The following is a 15379-nucleotide window of genomic DNA, read 5'->3' as shown; positions in this document are numbered from 1 at the left end:
GCCTTCTTGGACCTCTAAAGAACTAACTTAGTTCAGTTGACTGAGTGACCTGGCCAATGTCACCACTAAGGCCTGCTTGAATTCTTGACCCATAGAATCACGAGCAAATAAAGTGGTGGTTGTGTTAAGTCACTATAGTTTGGTATAGTTTGTTACACTGCAATAGAAATGGATGAAGAACTTAGCATCATAATTTTTTTAGATCTTTACAGCATGTCCCAGCTGACATCTAGATTATATTGTCTTAACCAGCCATCCATGCTGAAGACTTTCCAATACTTCTAACTTTCTACACATAGGAAGCAGTCAAGTTGGAAGCTCTTTGTAACAGTTAAAAGATGGCATCTCCCACTTCATTCGCCCTTAGCTTTACTTGATTCTACCCATCACCTCCTGTCCTAAACTTCTGACACTAAAGACCACTCGTGTTTCAGTGAAAACCATGACTTTTAAATCAGAACAATTTCATTTCCTTGAGGAGAATTTCTGAGTTCTGAAGCCAGTCCCCTGAGAAAACACTCATGGAAAACATAATTACAGCATCCTAAAGCATTAGGCTTCCTGTCCTGATTACGACAAAAGACTCATGGGCTTTCCATGCGACAGCCACTCCTGGAAATGGTCCTATAATTGGGATAAAAGGCAAAAGGAAAATGAAATTCAGACAATTCCCTAGTTTCTTCCTGTTTATCCTTATTCTAAATTTTCATATAACAAGATGAAGTAAGATTTCCGTGTGCTATTCTAGCATTCACTGCTTCCTTGCCTTCAGGATGCAAGTTTTAAAGCCTTGATGTAGTGCATAGAAACAACAGAAAATTATCATACTGTGCTTCTGGTCAGGTGGAATCATCCTATGTAAATACTAAGTAACGCAGCTCCCAAGGAGTCAACTGACTTGTCTGACCTTGCAAAGTCATCACCATTAATCATGGCAAAATTTTTTCGTAGAGACCATGGTGGCTATCAAATTGTCTCATTCTGTTTGTGCTGCTATAGTAAAATATATGAGACCAGGTAATTTATTATAACAACTTATTTCTTACAGTTCTGAACATAGCGAAGTCCAAGATCAAGGAGCCTGCAGATTCAGGGTATGATGAGTTAGGCATTCATGTCGCATCTTCACATGGCAGAAGGGCAAACAGACAAAAGAGATGAATGCTGTGACTTCACATTGCAGAAGGCAGAAGGGCAATAAAGGGCCTAGTTAGTTCCCTCCAGCTCTTTATAAGGTCACTAATTCCATTTACAATCATAACTTAATCTCCTCCTAAAGACTCTATCTCTTTATATTATAATTCATATTATCACATTGGGAATTATGTTTCAACATATGAATTTTGAGGGACACATTTAGATCATAGCACAAATTGTAATTACGGAAAATAATAGACAAAAACAAATCATGTTGTTATACTCATCCTACAGTCTCATTTTACTCCAATTGTTGAAATATGACCTTTTGTAACCTACAAAAACAGCAACTTCATAGGCTTCAACCTAATATAAATGATCAAACTAAAGCCTATTACAAATTGAGTAACTGCCCAAAGGTGACCCAACTAGCTGGACAGTAGAAGGTTGGTATTACAATTCAGTCTTCACTTGATACTCCCTATGATGATTCCTTTTATCCTCTGCTACTTCTTATCATTAATCAACATTTTAATGAGGTTAGGTGGAAAAAGCTCAGGATTTGGAGACCTTGATAAATTCAGAATACAGTGCTCCAAGTCATTGAAGTTCCATGAGCCATTTATTCTTTACCTATAGAATGGAAATAATAAATTCAAGGTCAAGGAGGCTGCATATAAAGCATCTATTATTCATGCAGAGCCTGTGTGTAGGTAGGTTGGGCTGCCATATATGTAGAGTGTTCTTTGACCTTCCAGGAGGAAATCCCTGAAAGACTCCATTAAGCACCCTTCAATCTGACATCCTCGTCTCCCTCTTTTGGTTGCTTTTGGGAATGTAAAGCGTTATATATTGAGAAGACCTCTTACTTGTTTAAATATCTTTACCTGGTAGGCAGTTTGCATGTGTCCTTTTGGTGAATTGAGTTAATGAAACTAGTTACATCAGCCAGCTATCATTCCACTAAGAAAGTTGATCTAATTCTATTGGAGTCTTGAAGGGAAAATGAGAGATCTATATTTAAATAATGACTCTTGGTTATTAATGCCATCAGTCATAATTTGAATAATAGAAAAATTAACAAGTAGGCATACTAAGGAAGGTCTCGTGGAAGAAAAAAAAATATGTGAACAAACTTTTAAAAGATAGCATCTGACCTTGCAAATATACAAATTACAACAAAACAAGGTAAAATGTAATGAGACTTCAAAGATTCACAGGGAAATACTTCTCAGATAAGATTCTTCATTTGAAGTAACAAAAACAACTTTGGTTACTTAAGCAATATAGGGAATGTATTAAAGGGATAACAAACACCTTATGGAATGGACCAGAGGCTGGAAACCCTAGTTTGGATGCCAGGGAGGAATCAGGACCAGATGCAAGAGCAGCTCTGGCTACACAGACAGCAATTTTTTTTCTATCCATGTGTCTTTTCTTAGGTCTAAGGGTAAAGGAATTAATGGGACAAGTTTGGATCAAGTCCACAGAGAATAAGGCTACCAATGTATAGTACCACCAGAACTGTACAGGTTAGATGAATCTACCAAATGGAAATCAGGTTGTTTTCAGGAAGAAGAATAGATGTTGAACAGACATATGAACCAATAAGCATCCACCTTGCAGTGGAACACAAGACCAGGTGGTTTGAGTAAGAAGGAAAATAAGCAAATTCATTGAAGACTTTCTTTGTGCTAGGTACTATGATATTTTATACTTTCTATCATTTAATTTTCACAGCAATCCTGAAAATCAATTATTTTCTCCTTTTCCAAATGAGAAAACTCAAGCCAGGTTAAGGAAATTGCTCAAGTTTATATGGCCAATAAGCATTTGTGCTGGGATTTGCATTTGTGTCTGCAGGCTCAACATTTGTGCTCTTTTGGAATGAGAGATAAGGCAAAGTCAGTAGTGCTACTAGCCTCTAGGAGGAGCAGGCCAGCTTAGATGTCATAGCAGGAGGACTGGCAGAGTTATGGGTCCTGCAAAAGGGAAATAAAAGAGAGATAACAATGAAAAGATCAGCAAACAGGAACCAAGAGGGAACTGGGAAATAACAGAGGAAGGGTGAAAGCTGTAAAAATCTCCCCATACACTAGTGATTAGTCTTGTTTTATTTTTTTTAAATAAGCAAATAATAAAAACAAACACAAGTACACTGACCTCCAGGTTCGCAGGACAGGAGAAGGGGCAGGGAGCAGAAATAAAAGTGGAAAAGGGGTATGAAGCAGGAAGGAAGCTGAGTGTCTGAGCTGACCCAGTGTCTGAGTGTCAGTAATTTTTACAGATGGACAGACACTTCTTTTTCCAATAATTTAGCACTAAAAATGCTTACTGAACACTTGCTATAGAGACTACAGTGACAAAGAAAGAGACTGGTGTAAACTGAGATTTGTGAAACAGGCAGAGAATCAAGTAGGCCTGGTAAGCCATGGGAAGGAGACCTGCTGTAATTAATTTTAAGGACAACTTGGAGCTATTGAAAGATTTCAAGGAGGGGAGTGACATAATCCCACGTATACTTCATCAACATTACTCTGGCTACTGGGTAGCAAATAGACTGAATGGAAGAGAATGGCAGCAAAATATCCACTTATTTCTATGTAGTCACTTCCTGAGTGAAAGAGAAAGCTTTCCTTAATTGAATTTAGTCCCTGTGACATTAGCCTTTGTAGGTGTTCAGGGCAGAATTGTGGAATGAGATTTCTGGCCCTAGTGCCTGCTATAGTTGGGATGTTTGCCCCCTCCAAACCTTATGTTGAAATTTGATATTCAAGGTTGGGCCTCCTAGAAGGCATTTGGCTCATGGGGGCAGATCCTTTATAAATGGATTAATGCCTTTTCTTAGGGATGGGTGAGTTCTCATTCTGTTAGTTTTTTGTTTGTTTGTTTTGAGACAGATCTCACTTCTTGCCCAGGCTGGAGTGTAGTGGTGTAATCTTGGCTCACTGCAACCTCTGCCTCCCAGGTTCAAGCAATTCTCATGCCTCAGACTCCCAGGTAGCTGAGATTACAGGCATGCACCACCACACCCAGCTAATTTTTGTGTTTTTAGTAGAGACAGGGTTTTCTCATGTTGGTCAGGCTGTTAAACCAATTCAATAGCTGACAACATTCTAAAAAGTGATCTTTCCCCTCTAGGAGGGATGCTTACATTTTGGGATGTTCACATTTTAAAAGGTGCAATCCATTAAACCAAAAAGAGCATTAATGGTAAGTTTTCAGTCTTGAATTACTGAGCACGGCTATCAAGGTATTTGAGGTGGGAGAATTTAAACACCACTCAAATCCATCACCAAGTATGAAATATGTAGGCCTATATTTGGACTCCAATGAAAGGTTACTTTTGAAGTCAAAAAGCATGTCTTCATATAATTGACAAAACCAAAGGTCCTAAAAGTTAGCACATGGACCAGTCCATTAGGCACAGACTGCACAATAGACACAGAGAATCACCCATCCCACCATTGTCCCATCTTATCAGAGCTCATATTAGGGCCCGAAACTGAATTTGGCATCAATTTTAAACTATTCATTGAGGCACCTAACATCTATGTTAGTCATAAACATTCCATTTATGACCTTGACCTTTATGATTCTTTTAGTGCTAATATAGTAGCTCTAGGGGTTTCCCACACCACAGCTCCTTTTTATCCTTTCTCAAATGTGGATGTGGAAGAATCAATGCAAAATGAAGACAACAAATGCTTCAACAAATACTAAAATGAAGATAACAAACACTTATATCACATGATTTCAATACACAAACTTGTTTGAAGGCTCTAAAAATAAAAATATGCATATATTCAAAGCTCATGGCTACCTAGAATCTCACATGGATCCTCCCAGTATTACTTAGATGCTTCTTTCCAGGTTCTGGAGTCAGATTGTCTAGATCCAGATGTTGGTTTTACCCTCTCCTAGTTGTGAGACCTTCAACAAGTTATTTTACTTTTCTGTGCTTTGGTTTTCTCATTTCTATGTGGAAATATTGCTGACACCTACTCCATAAGGAATTTCTGAGGATTAATTGAAAACCATAAAGCACAGAGCACAATGTCTGGCACATAGTAAGTACTCAATAAACCTTAGTTATTATGAGTTACTCTGAATAGTTGTGATGGTTTCTTGATTGGATTTAAGGATGCAAAGTATTGTTCCTGGTGTGTCTGTGAGGGTGTTGCCAAAGGAGATTAACATTTGAGTCAGTGAACAGGCAGAGGCAGACCCATCCTCAATCTGGGTGGGCACCATGTAACCACCTGCCAGTGTGGCCAGAATAAAAGCCGGCAGAAGAAAATGGAGAGATTAGACTGGCTTAGCCTCTAAGCTTACATCTTTCCCTCATGCTAGATGCTTTCTGCCCTAAAACATCAGACTCCAAGTTCTTCAGCTTTGGGACTCAGCCTGGCTTCCTTGCTCCTCAGCTTGTAGATGGCCTATTGTGGGACCTCACTTGTGATCATGTGAGTTAATACTCCGTAATAAAATTATATATATATATAATTATATTATATTATATATATTATATATATAATAGGATGTGTGTGTGTATATATATATAATTATATGTATATATATTTATATATTATAAAATTATATATATATATACACACACACATATCCTTTTAATTCTGTACCTCTAGAGAACCCTAACACAGTAGTATATCATATGTATTAGAAAATATATTATTTTATACCACCATTCTGAAATTACAATGTATTCGTTTGCCTGAGCTATTACTATAAGCTCCTTGTAGATAGTGTATTAATCTCTTCTCACACTGCTATAAAGAACTATCTGATACTCGGCAATTTATAAAGGAGAGAGGTTTAATTGACTCATAGTTCCATATGGCTGGGGAGGCCTCAGGAAACTTACAATCATGGCAGAAGGTGAAGCAAACATGTCCTTATTCACATAGCGGCAGGAGGAAGAGCCAAGTAAAGCGGGATAAAGTCCCTATAAAACCATCAGATCTTGCGAGAACTCATTCACTATCATGAAAACAAAAGTATGGGGGTAGCCACTTCCATGCTTCAGTTACCTTCCACTGGGCTCCTCCCCTGACACATGGGGATTATGGGAACTACAATTCAAGATGAGATTTGGGTGGGGACACAACCAAACCATATCAGGTGGAATCTATGACTCTTTTAACTATGTATTCTTACTGGAATAGCTAGTGTATATCAGGTTTTTATTCAATGTTTGCCTAATAAGTGAATGAATAAAATTTTCAGACTTTTTGCTCATGCTTTTCTTTGTTTAAATAATCATATTATTTAAGTGGTTTAAAATTTTTGGAGGTTTTCTGGGTGTCTTAGTATGTGCAGGCTGCTATAACAAAATAAACTGAATGGCTTATAAACAATGGAAATTAGTTTCTCATGGTTTTAGAGGCTGGGAAGTCTAAGATCAAGGTGCCAATGATTCAATATCTAGTAAGGGCTTTCTGATTCATAGACAGCACCTTCTAGCTACGTCCTCAAATGGTGAAGGGGCAAAGCAGCTCTCTGGGGCCTTTTATATTTATTTAATATAAATTATTTATTTGAATGGAACTATTTCTTTTTTTAAAAAAATTTTATTGTGTACATTTAAGTCATACAACATAATGTTGTAAGATACATATATAGTAAGATGTTTACTACAGGGAACAGATGAACATATCAACATATCCATCATCTCAGTTACCCATTTTGCTTCTCTGGGGCCTCTATTATAAGGGCACTAATTCCATTGATGAGGGTGCTTTGCACTAAGGACCTAATCATCTCCCCAAGGCTCCAGCTCCTAATACCATAACTTTGAGGATTAAGATTTCAGCATATGTATTCTAAGTGAAGTGACACAGGAATGGAAAACCAAACATTGTATGTTCTCACTGATATGTGGGAGCCAAGCTATGAGGATGCAAAGGCATAAGAATGATAAAATGGACATTGGAAACTTGAGAGGAAGAGTGGGAGAGAGACGAGGGATAAAAGACAACAAATATAGTACAGTATATACTGCTTGGGTGATAGGTGCACCAAAATTTCACAAATCACCACTAAAGAACTTACTCCTGTAACCAAATACCACCTGTACCCCAATGTCTTATGGAAATTTTTTAAAAGCATCTAAAAATAGAAAAGGTAAAATAAAATAAAAGATTTCACATATGTATTTTGGGAAGACAAAACATTCAGATCATAGCAATGAGTCTAGAGAGGTAGCAGTGTCTAAGTGTCACAAAGATAATAACAGGAAGCACTGCACTGGGATCTAAACAGTGCGAGCCTTCGTGCTGTGCTCTGAGCATTTTTAAATATATTGTACCTGTGTTTCTCAGTACAACTCTAAGATATAGAGTTAACATTTTCAAATAATAAATAAGGAAATATAGCTAACTGACTTGAAGGCATTCAGCTCATAAGGGCAGCAAACATGAATGAGAAGGGTGAAATGCAATGATTAGAACCCCAAATGGTGTAGCTCTGCCACTTACCAGTTAAGTGACTGATATGGTTTGTCTGTGTCCCCAGCCAAATCTCATCTTATAGTTCCTGTAATCCCCACGTGCGAGGGACCCAGTGGAAGGTAATTGAATCATGGAGACGGTTTCCCCCATGCCATTCTTGTCATAGTAAATTCTCATAAGAGCTGATGGATTTATAAGGGGCTTCCTCCTTCACTCAGTTCTCATTCTTTTCTTTACTGCCATCATGTGAATAAGGACGTGTTTGCTTTCTCCTTCTGCCCTGATTGTAAATTTTCTGAGGCCACTACAGCTCTTCAGAACTGTGAGTCAATTAAACCTCTTTCCTTTATAATTTACCCAGTCTCAGACAGTTTTTTATAGCAGTATAAGAATTGACTAATACAGTGACCTTGACCAAGTTATTGAAACACACTCTTGTTTTTTGGGTTGCCTTATATGTGATGTAGAAATAATGCCAGTATTTCACATATACACCATGGAATACTATGCAGCCATAAAAAAGAAGGAGTTCATGTCCTTTGCAGGGACATGGATGAAGCTGGGAGCCATCATTCTCAGCAAACTATCACAGGAACAGAAAATCAAAAACCACATGTTCTCACTCAAAAGAGGGAGTTGAACACTGAAAACACATGGACACAGGGAGGGGAACATCACCCACCAGGGCCTGTCAGGGGGTGGGGAGCAAGGGGAGAGAGAGCATTAGAACAAATATCTAATGCATGCAGGGCTTAAAACCTAGATGATGGTTTGATAGGTGCAGCAAATCACGTGGCATATGTATACCTCTATAACAAACCTGCACATTCTGCACATGTATCCCAGAACTTAAAGTAAAATTTAGAAAAAAGAAAGAAAGGAAGGAAGAATGCCAGTATTCTCGTGTAGGGCTGTTTTGAGGATTAACTAAAGAAGTGATTATATTGTCTCCCTGTCTTCTGTAACCTAGACTTCTGTCTGCTGAATTCCCCAGTGGTCCCACAACTGTATCTTTGGGCCCCACTGAGCCTATCCTCTTTGAGTCATGCCCAAATCTTTAGCATTTGCTCACTTCTTCCTCGACATGGTCAAACTCCAAGACTCTCTTCCCTTGTGTCCCTTTCACACAAAGAACATTCATTGAAAAACAATTAAAGCAAATTAATAGCAATGTTGAATAAAGCTCAGAGTGTGATTCTCCTGAATTTTTCTGTTAGTTTGCGATTGGTTTGTTTGTTTTACCATCTCTCTCTGCAACGAAGAAATGCATTCATGATGGGAGATGTGCAGACACCATGGCTTTTTTCCTAAAGAGGAGCAGGGGCCTTCCTAGTTTCACAGACTACCCCTGGTAGGTAATTACCAACTCTATTTGGGTGAGATCGGCCCGTTTAAGCAACTAATTGCAACATGGAGTGATGGGAGCCTTAAGCCAAGGGCAGGTGTTCTCAACATGGGCTGGAAAATAGAATCACGTGGGAAGCTTTTAAAAGGCTTGACTCTCAGGCCATGCTGTAGACCAATTAAATGAGCGTTTTTTGAGTTAAGAACCAGACAGGTATTTTTTTAACTGCCTACATTATTTCAATTTAATCTGGGCAGTTAATACAAATATGTTTCAATATTCAGCCAAGATTGAAAAACACTGGCTGCCATAAGACTTTGTGTCCGCAACAGTTAAACTAATCTAATCAGTTTTCCTCTGGCTCCTTCACAAAACAGTTTGTTCACCTGGAAACTTGCGCTCGCCTATAAGAAGTTATTTGCATTGCCTTGAAGATGATTTTCATTTTGCCGAAATTACCACCAATTAAAAGTCAAATGCATAACCAAATTCTGATATTTAATGTTACTATTTGAATATATATTTCTCATTTCTAAAATCAACTGGTAGGAAGTCAAACTAACATACTTGATAACAGAAAATAATCTCTTATTCAATGCTTGAAATTTAAGGGATTTGCGATGAGGAGTCCTCACATGTTGGATGGTGTCGTCATCTACTGGCACAGTGTGGTATTGCAGTTCATACCTTAGATCCTGAGGACTCCGAGAGCGTAAGAAAGAGTGCCTCTGGTGTGGCCGGGCGCGGTGGCTCAAGCCTGTAATCCCAGCACTTTGGGAGGCCAAGACCGACGGATCACGAGGTCAGGAAATCGAGACCATCCTGGCTAACACGGTGAAACCCCGAACTAAAAAATACAACGAACTAAAAAATACAAAAAACTAGCCTGGCGAGGTGGCGGGCACCTGTTAGTCCCAGCTACTCGGGAGGCTGAGGCAGGAGAATGTCGTAAACCCAGGAGGCGGAGCTTGCAGTGAGCCGAGATCATGCCACTGTACTCCAGCCTGGGCGACAGAGCGAAACTCCGTCTCAAAAAAAAAAAAAAAAAAAAAAAAAAAAAAAAAAAAAAAAAAAAAGAGTGCCTCTGTCCAGAAGAGGTTTATCATTCACTCCAGCGAAACATACTTTTTCTGGGTCCAATACGTGGATTCCGCTATCCTCCAAGGAATCTTGGTTCTTACATAAAGACTAGTACTAGTGACCAAAATCTAATGCTGTCTGTGAATATCGGAGTTAGTGTTCAATCAAATTGTGTTCTGATGTAGAAAAAAACTATTTGTGGAGAATAGAAATACAGAAAAAAAAAATGTTTTGGAGGAAACTTTAAAAGCATTCTGTGGATTAAACTAAAATTTCAATGAGTTATAAATCCAGAATATTAGGAACCCTCCCTGCTCCTGATTTATTTTAAATTGTACTGAATAATGCTTGTGTTATAATCAGCCTGTCTGGAGGGACCCTATAACAAACAGTGAGATTTATCTTCCCAATATCCATTAGCCTCTTTCCCTTTACTAACAGCATTCAAATTTTGTTCCAAAAAAATTGTCCCAAGCTGCAAAAACTCAACTAGCACCCCATGCCCTTCAGTTAGGGACCTCTACATGAAACAGTTCTCATCAATGGAATGTTGATAACAACAGTCTGCTGGGAATTTCTGGGGAAAAATTTTGCTTCCTGATAAACATGCAATTCTTCTTCATCCTGTCTGCCAGTAAGGTGGGCAAATGTAAAATAGGCATTGTCTGGCCATTAGAACAGAAGCCACATGCTAAAGACAGGAAGGTAGGGAGGCAGATGGAGCCTGGAATAGCAGTGACTTCGTGGACCTACTACCCTAACTCTGGACTCCCTGTCTCCCTAAAGAAAGCCACTATAGACTGAATTTTGTCCCCACAAAATTTATGTGAAGTCTTAACCTCTCATGTGACTTAACCACTCATTTGAAGATAGGTCATTTTGGAAGTAACTAAGGTTAAGTGGGTCATGGGGTGAGACCCTAATCTGATTGGACTGGTGGTCTTAGAAGAAGAAAAAGAGATCTGAGGAACTGAAAAGAGCAGCGCCCATATCTTAGACTCCCTTGCCTCCAAAACTGTGAGAAATAAATTTCTGTTGTGTAAGTCACCCAGTCTAGAGTATTTAGTTACAGCAGCCTACACAGACTAAAAACAAACTCATCTGGTTAAGCCACTGTAATGGGTTTTCTATTGCTTGCCTGTGCATTGTCCTCTGATGCAAAATGAGGTACCTGAAAGTGAAATGTTGCAAGTAAAAGAAACAAAAATATGAAATTTCCAGGATTACAAGGTAGAGAGGTAGACAGGTCTCATCCATTACAAGCTGCGAAGTTGATGACCTTTGTAATGTGGTTATTAAATATTTAATTTTTGTGCTTATTGTAGCTGCAGCATCAAGGGAAGTAGTAGGAAAATTTAAAATGTGTGTGTTTCTTATTGCTGAGTTTTCCAAAGTCCTCCTTGAGAGAAGTGAATTCATACTAAAATTAGTCATTCTGACAGCTAAGAGAGGAGGTGTGGGCCTGTGGCCTGCAATCTAAGATGTCTGAGAAGGCTATATGATAAGAGTCTACCAGCTTTGGGAAGAAAACACATTGCTTTCCTACCTCAAACTGAAGCCTTTCATGTCAGAGCTGAAGCAGCAGCCCTAGCAGGGGCTAAGTATTGGGTTCACAGCTCTCTCTTCCAGGTCTCTGCTGGACAAAGGAGGCACACCTGCTGGTAAATAGAGATTAAAGGGTGTTGCTTTTCCTCCAATATGATTTCACATTGCTGATGACAGAAGGTAAAAGGAAAGACTATGTGTGAAAAATGAAGACCTGTGACCAGGAAACAATATTTCTCAGACCTTAATATTATGACTTCATACAATCTTTCGCTGTGGTTGCTCACATTGAATAGACTGAAAGTCTACTAAATTTTAGAAGGAACTGTATTTCTAAAGAAATATCAGGTCAGTAGAGGCACAGGGAGGAGGTAGGGTTGCAGACACCAGGGTGGGCAGCAGTTCACTCATCGGTGCCCATGGGCTTTGGTCCGTGCCTCTCCGTGAAAAGGCAGGAAGGCTTTGACATGGAGAGGGAGCTGCTGCCGCCATAGTTCTGAGCCTGAGGTTGCTAGGACTTATCTCAAACTTGTATACTGAGGAGACTCAGATGTTGGCCTCAGCTCCAAGGATGAACTCAGCAGATAGATCTACGAGAACTTCTATACTGAGACAAAGGAAACGATCCATCAGAAAGCAACATCTATTATCTTGAGCTTGGCAGCAAGGAAGAGGACAGGTATTGGAAACCCTGCTCTCTAAAAAGTTGACCAAAATGTGACAAAGAAGCTGAAGGTGGGTGGTGGGGAGAGGTATAACATTCTAGCCCCTCAATCTAGAAATATTGGTAAGAACCAACAGCAACTTAATAGAGGACCAAGGATCAGAATTCCCAGAAGATGGTTCATAAGAAAAAAGAAAGAGGACATGGTTGGAACTCATCAGCAACTGCATAACAGGTCATGCAAAATGGGGGGAAGAATAAAAATTTCCCAAATAATCAAAATTGGAACTCTAGCTTATCAGATCCAAGCTTACTTTTTTTTTTCTTTATTTTATTTATTTATTTATTTATTTTTGAGACAGGGTCTCACTCTATTGCCCAGGCTGGAGTGCACTGGTGCCGTCTCGGCTCACTTCAACCTCTGCCTCCCAGGTTCAAGAGATTCTCCTGCCTCAGCCTCCTGAGTAGCTGGGACTACAGGTGCCCACCACCATGCCTGACCACGTTTGGTATTTTTAATAGAAACATGATTTCACCATGTTGGCCAGGCTGGTCTTGGACTCCTGACCTCAAGCAATCCGCCCACCTTGGCCTCCCAATGTGCTGAGATTACAGACATAAGCCACCTCACCCAGGCCCCAGCTTATTTTTTAAATCTCAAGCGAATCAGAACTATGCTGGAGCCAAATTTATTGAGCTGCCATCACCAAGCGTTCTTCCCAAACCATCATTCCACTGGGTTCCTGTTTCCTTTATTCCTTCAGATAAGAAAAGAATGATATTTCAAATTAAAACCTTACTTAAAGTCAGGTATAAAATAAGATAAAGTACTGATGTTTAAATTTAGTTGCATTGCCGGGCGTGGTGGCTCACGCCTGTAATCCCAGCACTTTAGGAGGCCGAGGCGGGCAGATCACCTGAGGTCAGAAGTTCGAGACCAGCCTAACTAATGTGGAGAAATCCCATCTCTACTAAAAATACAAAATTAGCCAGGTGTGGTGGCACATGCCTGTAATCCCAGCTACTCAGGAGGCTGAGGCAGGAGAATTGCTTGAACCCGGGAGGTGGAGGTTGTGGTGAACCAACATTGCGCCACTGCATTCCAACCTGGGCAAGAGGAGCGAAACTCCATCAAAAAAAAAAAAAAAAAAATTTAGTTGTGTTTACAGATAGCTGTCAGTTGGTCTGAAACAAATTCACCAGGAAATTAATCTATTAGTGTAGAATTGCTAATTATTGTAAAATATATAATTAGACCTCACTTCCTTTGTTTTATGTACATTGTGATGTAATATAGCATCAGTGCAACTTAAAGTAACTAAAATAATAATTGTACTTGATATTAAGTGTTCTCACCTAAGTAACTTTTAAATGAAACCATTCAAGTTTAGATTTGGGGAGTGGTAAGGGAATCAACTTTTTCTTTTGTTTATTCAGGGAAAATGGTGACTTAAGATTATCATTCATGGATCAGTAGATTGTTGAAGTTTGTGAATCAGATTATAAACATTTATCTAAGACATAAAAGGACTGAGGACTAGGTAAACATCTGAAAGTTTAGTCTCTAGAAACACCCAAACTAGTAATGAGCCAACAACCAGATGCACTGCTAAAGGAAAATGTGAATGTTTTTAATAGTTGCATTTTAGTAAATTGTGCAGTGGTGAAGGTGGAAAGGGCACTTGGGACTCATTAGAATGAGGCAGAGTATACTCCAATGGCCCTGTTTCTTAGATATAGTGAATAAGTGTCTGCCAACAATATACCAAAACCATCTTTTAGAGAAACACTATTTAATGGTCACTCGATAGCTTTCAAAATACGTATTAACAGCACTGCACAGCCTGTTCTGAAAGTGATCTGGCATCATCATTCCTGCAAAATATGCTTTGGAGAGAGGAAGCTTGCTTGGGGCAGTTGTATAATACGAAAGTTTTAAGTTCCTAGGGAAGAAAGAGCCATGTAAATACATGTAATAAACTGATGCATGTGTAAAATTTTCTTGGCCTTTATCCTACAGAAATGAAATATTTAATATGAATTTTCTGAATGTAAGATTATGGACTGTTTTTTATACTATGGCCTAATTTTAAAAGCCCAAAATAATATTTTCTTAAGTTTGCCCTTGTGCTGAAGTACCAGTGTATGTATGTTATGCTTGATTTGGTTGTAAACTATATTTCAAAGTAAATCCTACTGTAATAAGTTTTATAACCAAAAAGGTTTAGGCTGCTGAACCATTGTTTTTAAGAGATATAAAGTGCAGCAAGGGACTATTTTTTTTCCTTCTCTAAGCCCAGAGAAGAACTACTAAGTGGTACCTCCAACCTCAAATATTTGTCTTGACTTTTACCAAGACTTGTAACCTATGATACAAAAATAGTTTATGTATGGTGCCAGTGGTGTTTGTTTTTTGTTTGGTCAAGAGTAAGTGCAACCCAGGGGACCACTTATGCAAAAGATGTAAACTCTTGCATAATACATTGATAGTATATTTTACCAATCTCAAGGGTAAATGCTAAATACAAGTTACCCAAATAGCAAGTTAAAAGAAATAACATATGAGGGTCAATTTAATATTTCTAATGGTTAATGTTCTGTTTTCCAATTTGTCATCTTTTGTGATGTTTATAAGCAGATGGCTAAGTTGTATTTCTCCAAATAAATTCAGATAAAATAATATTGCCCAAGTAAAATATTAATAACCTAAAGACAAGTTGATATGGTACTTAATGTACATAACATGAACTTGAAGCATAAAATTAAAATTGTTTCACCCCCCCCACAAAAAAAATACAACATCATATCATCAATCAATTAATAAGAAATGACGGAGCCCCCACATTTCACCCACAGAAATGAGTTTTGGAAGCTGTGCAGCCCTGAAAGGTTGTCCTCTCCGCATCTCTTTTGGAGTGGCCATAGAGAGTAATAAACAACAGGACCCTAGCAAATTTGGCTATGCCAAGAATTGTATTTCACTGTTAGAGCAGAGAGTCCTTATTGTTCCTGCCTAGCAATAATTGATTGATATGTGCTATGTGGCCAGGGACTGCTGTGTTTCTTGTTCTTCCTTTTTCCAAACAAAGATTTATAACTTCCGTTTAACCTTATTGCTCACCAGATAAGGAGGAGCCACTT

General features: G+C 38.7%; 1 pseudogene; it reads left to right on the top strand.

Moving 5' to 3' along the window:
- Positions 1-13064, top strand: part of LOC111542716 — a 69734-nt pseudogene extending 56670 nt beyond the window's left edge.
- Positions 13065-15379: the final 2315 nt, after the last annotated feature.

Source organism: Piliocolobus tephrosceles, chromosome 4 (assembly GCF_002776525.5).
Source record: "Piliocolobus tephrosceles isolate RC106 chromosome 4, ASM277652v3, whole genome shotgun sequence".
Lineage (NCBI taxonomy): Eukaryota > Metazoa > Chordata > Mammalia > Primates > Cercopithecidae > Piliocolobus > Piliocolobus tephrosceles.
This window is presented reverse-complemented; position numbering and strand designations above follow the sequence as displayed.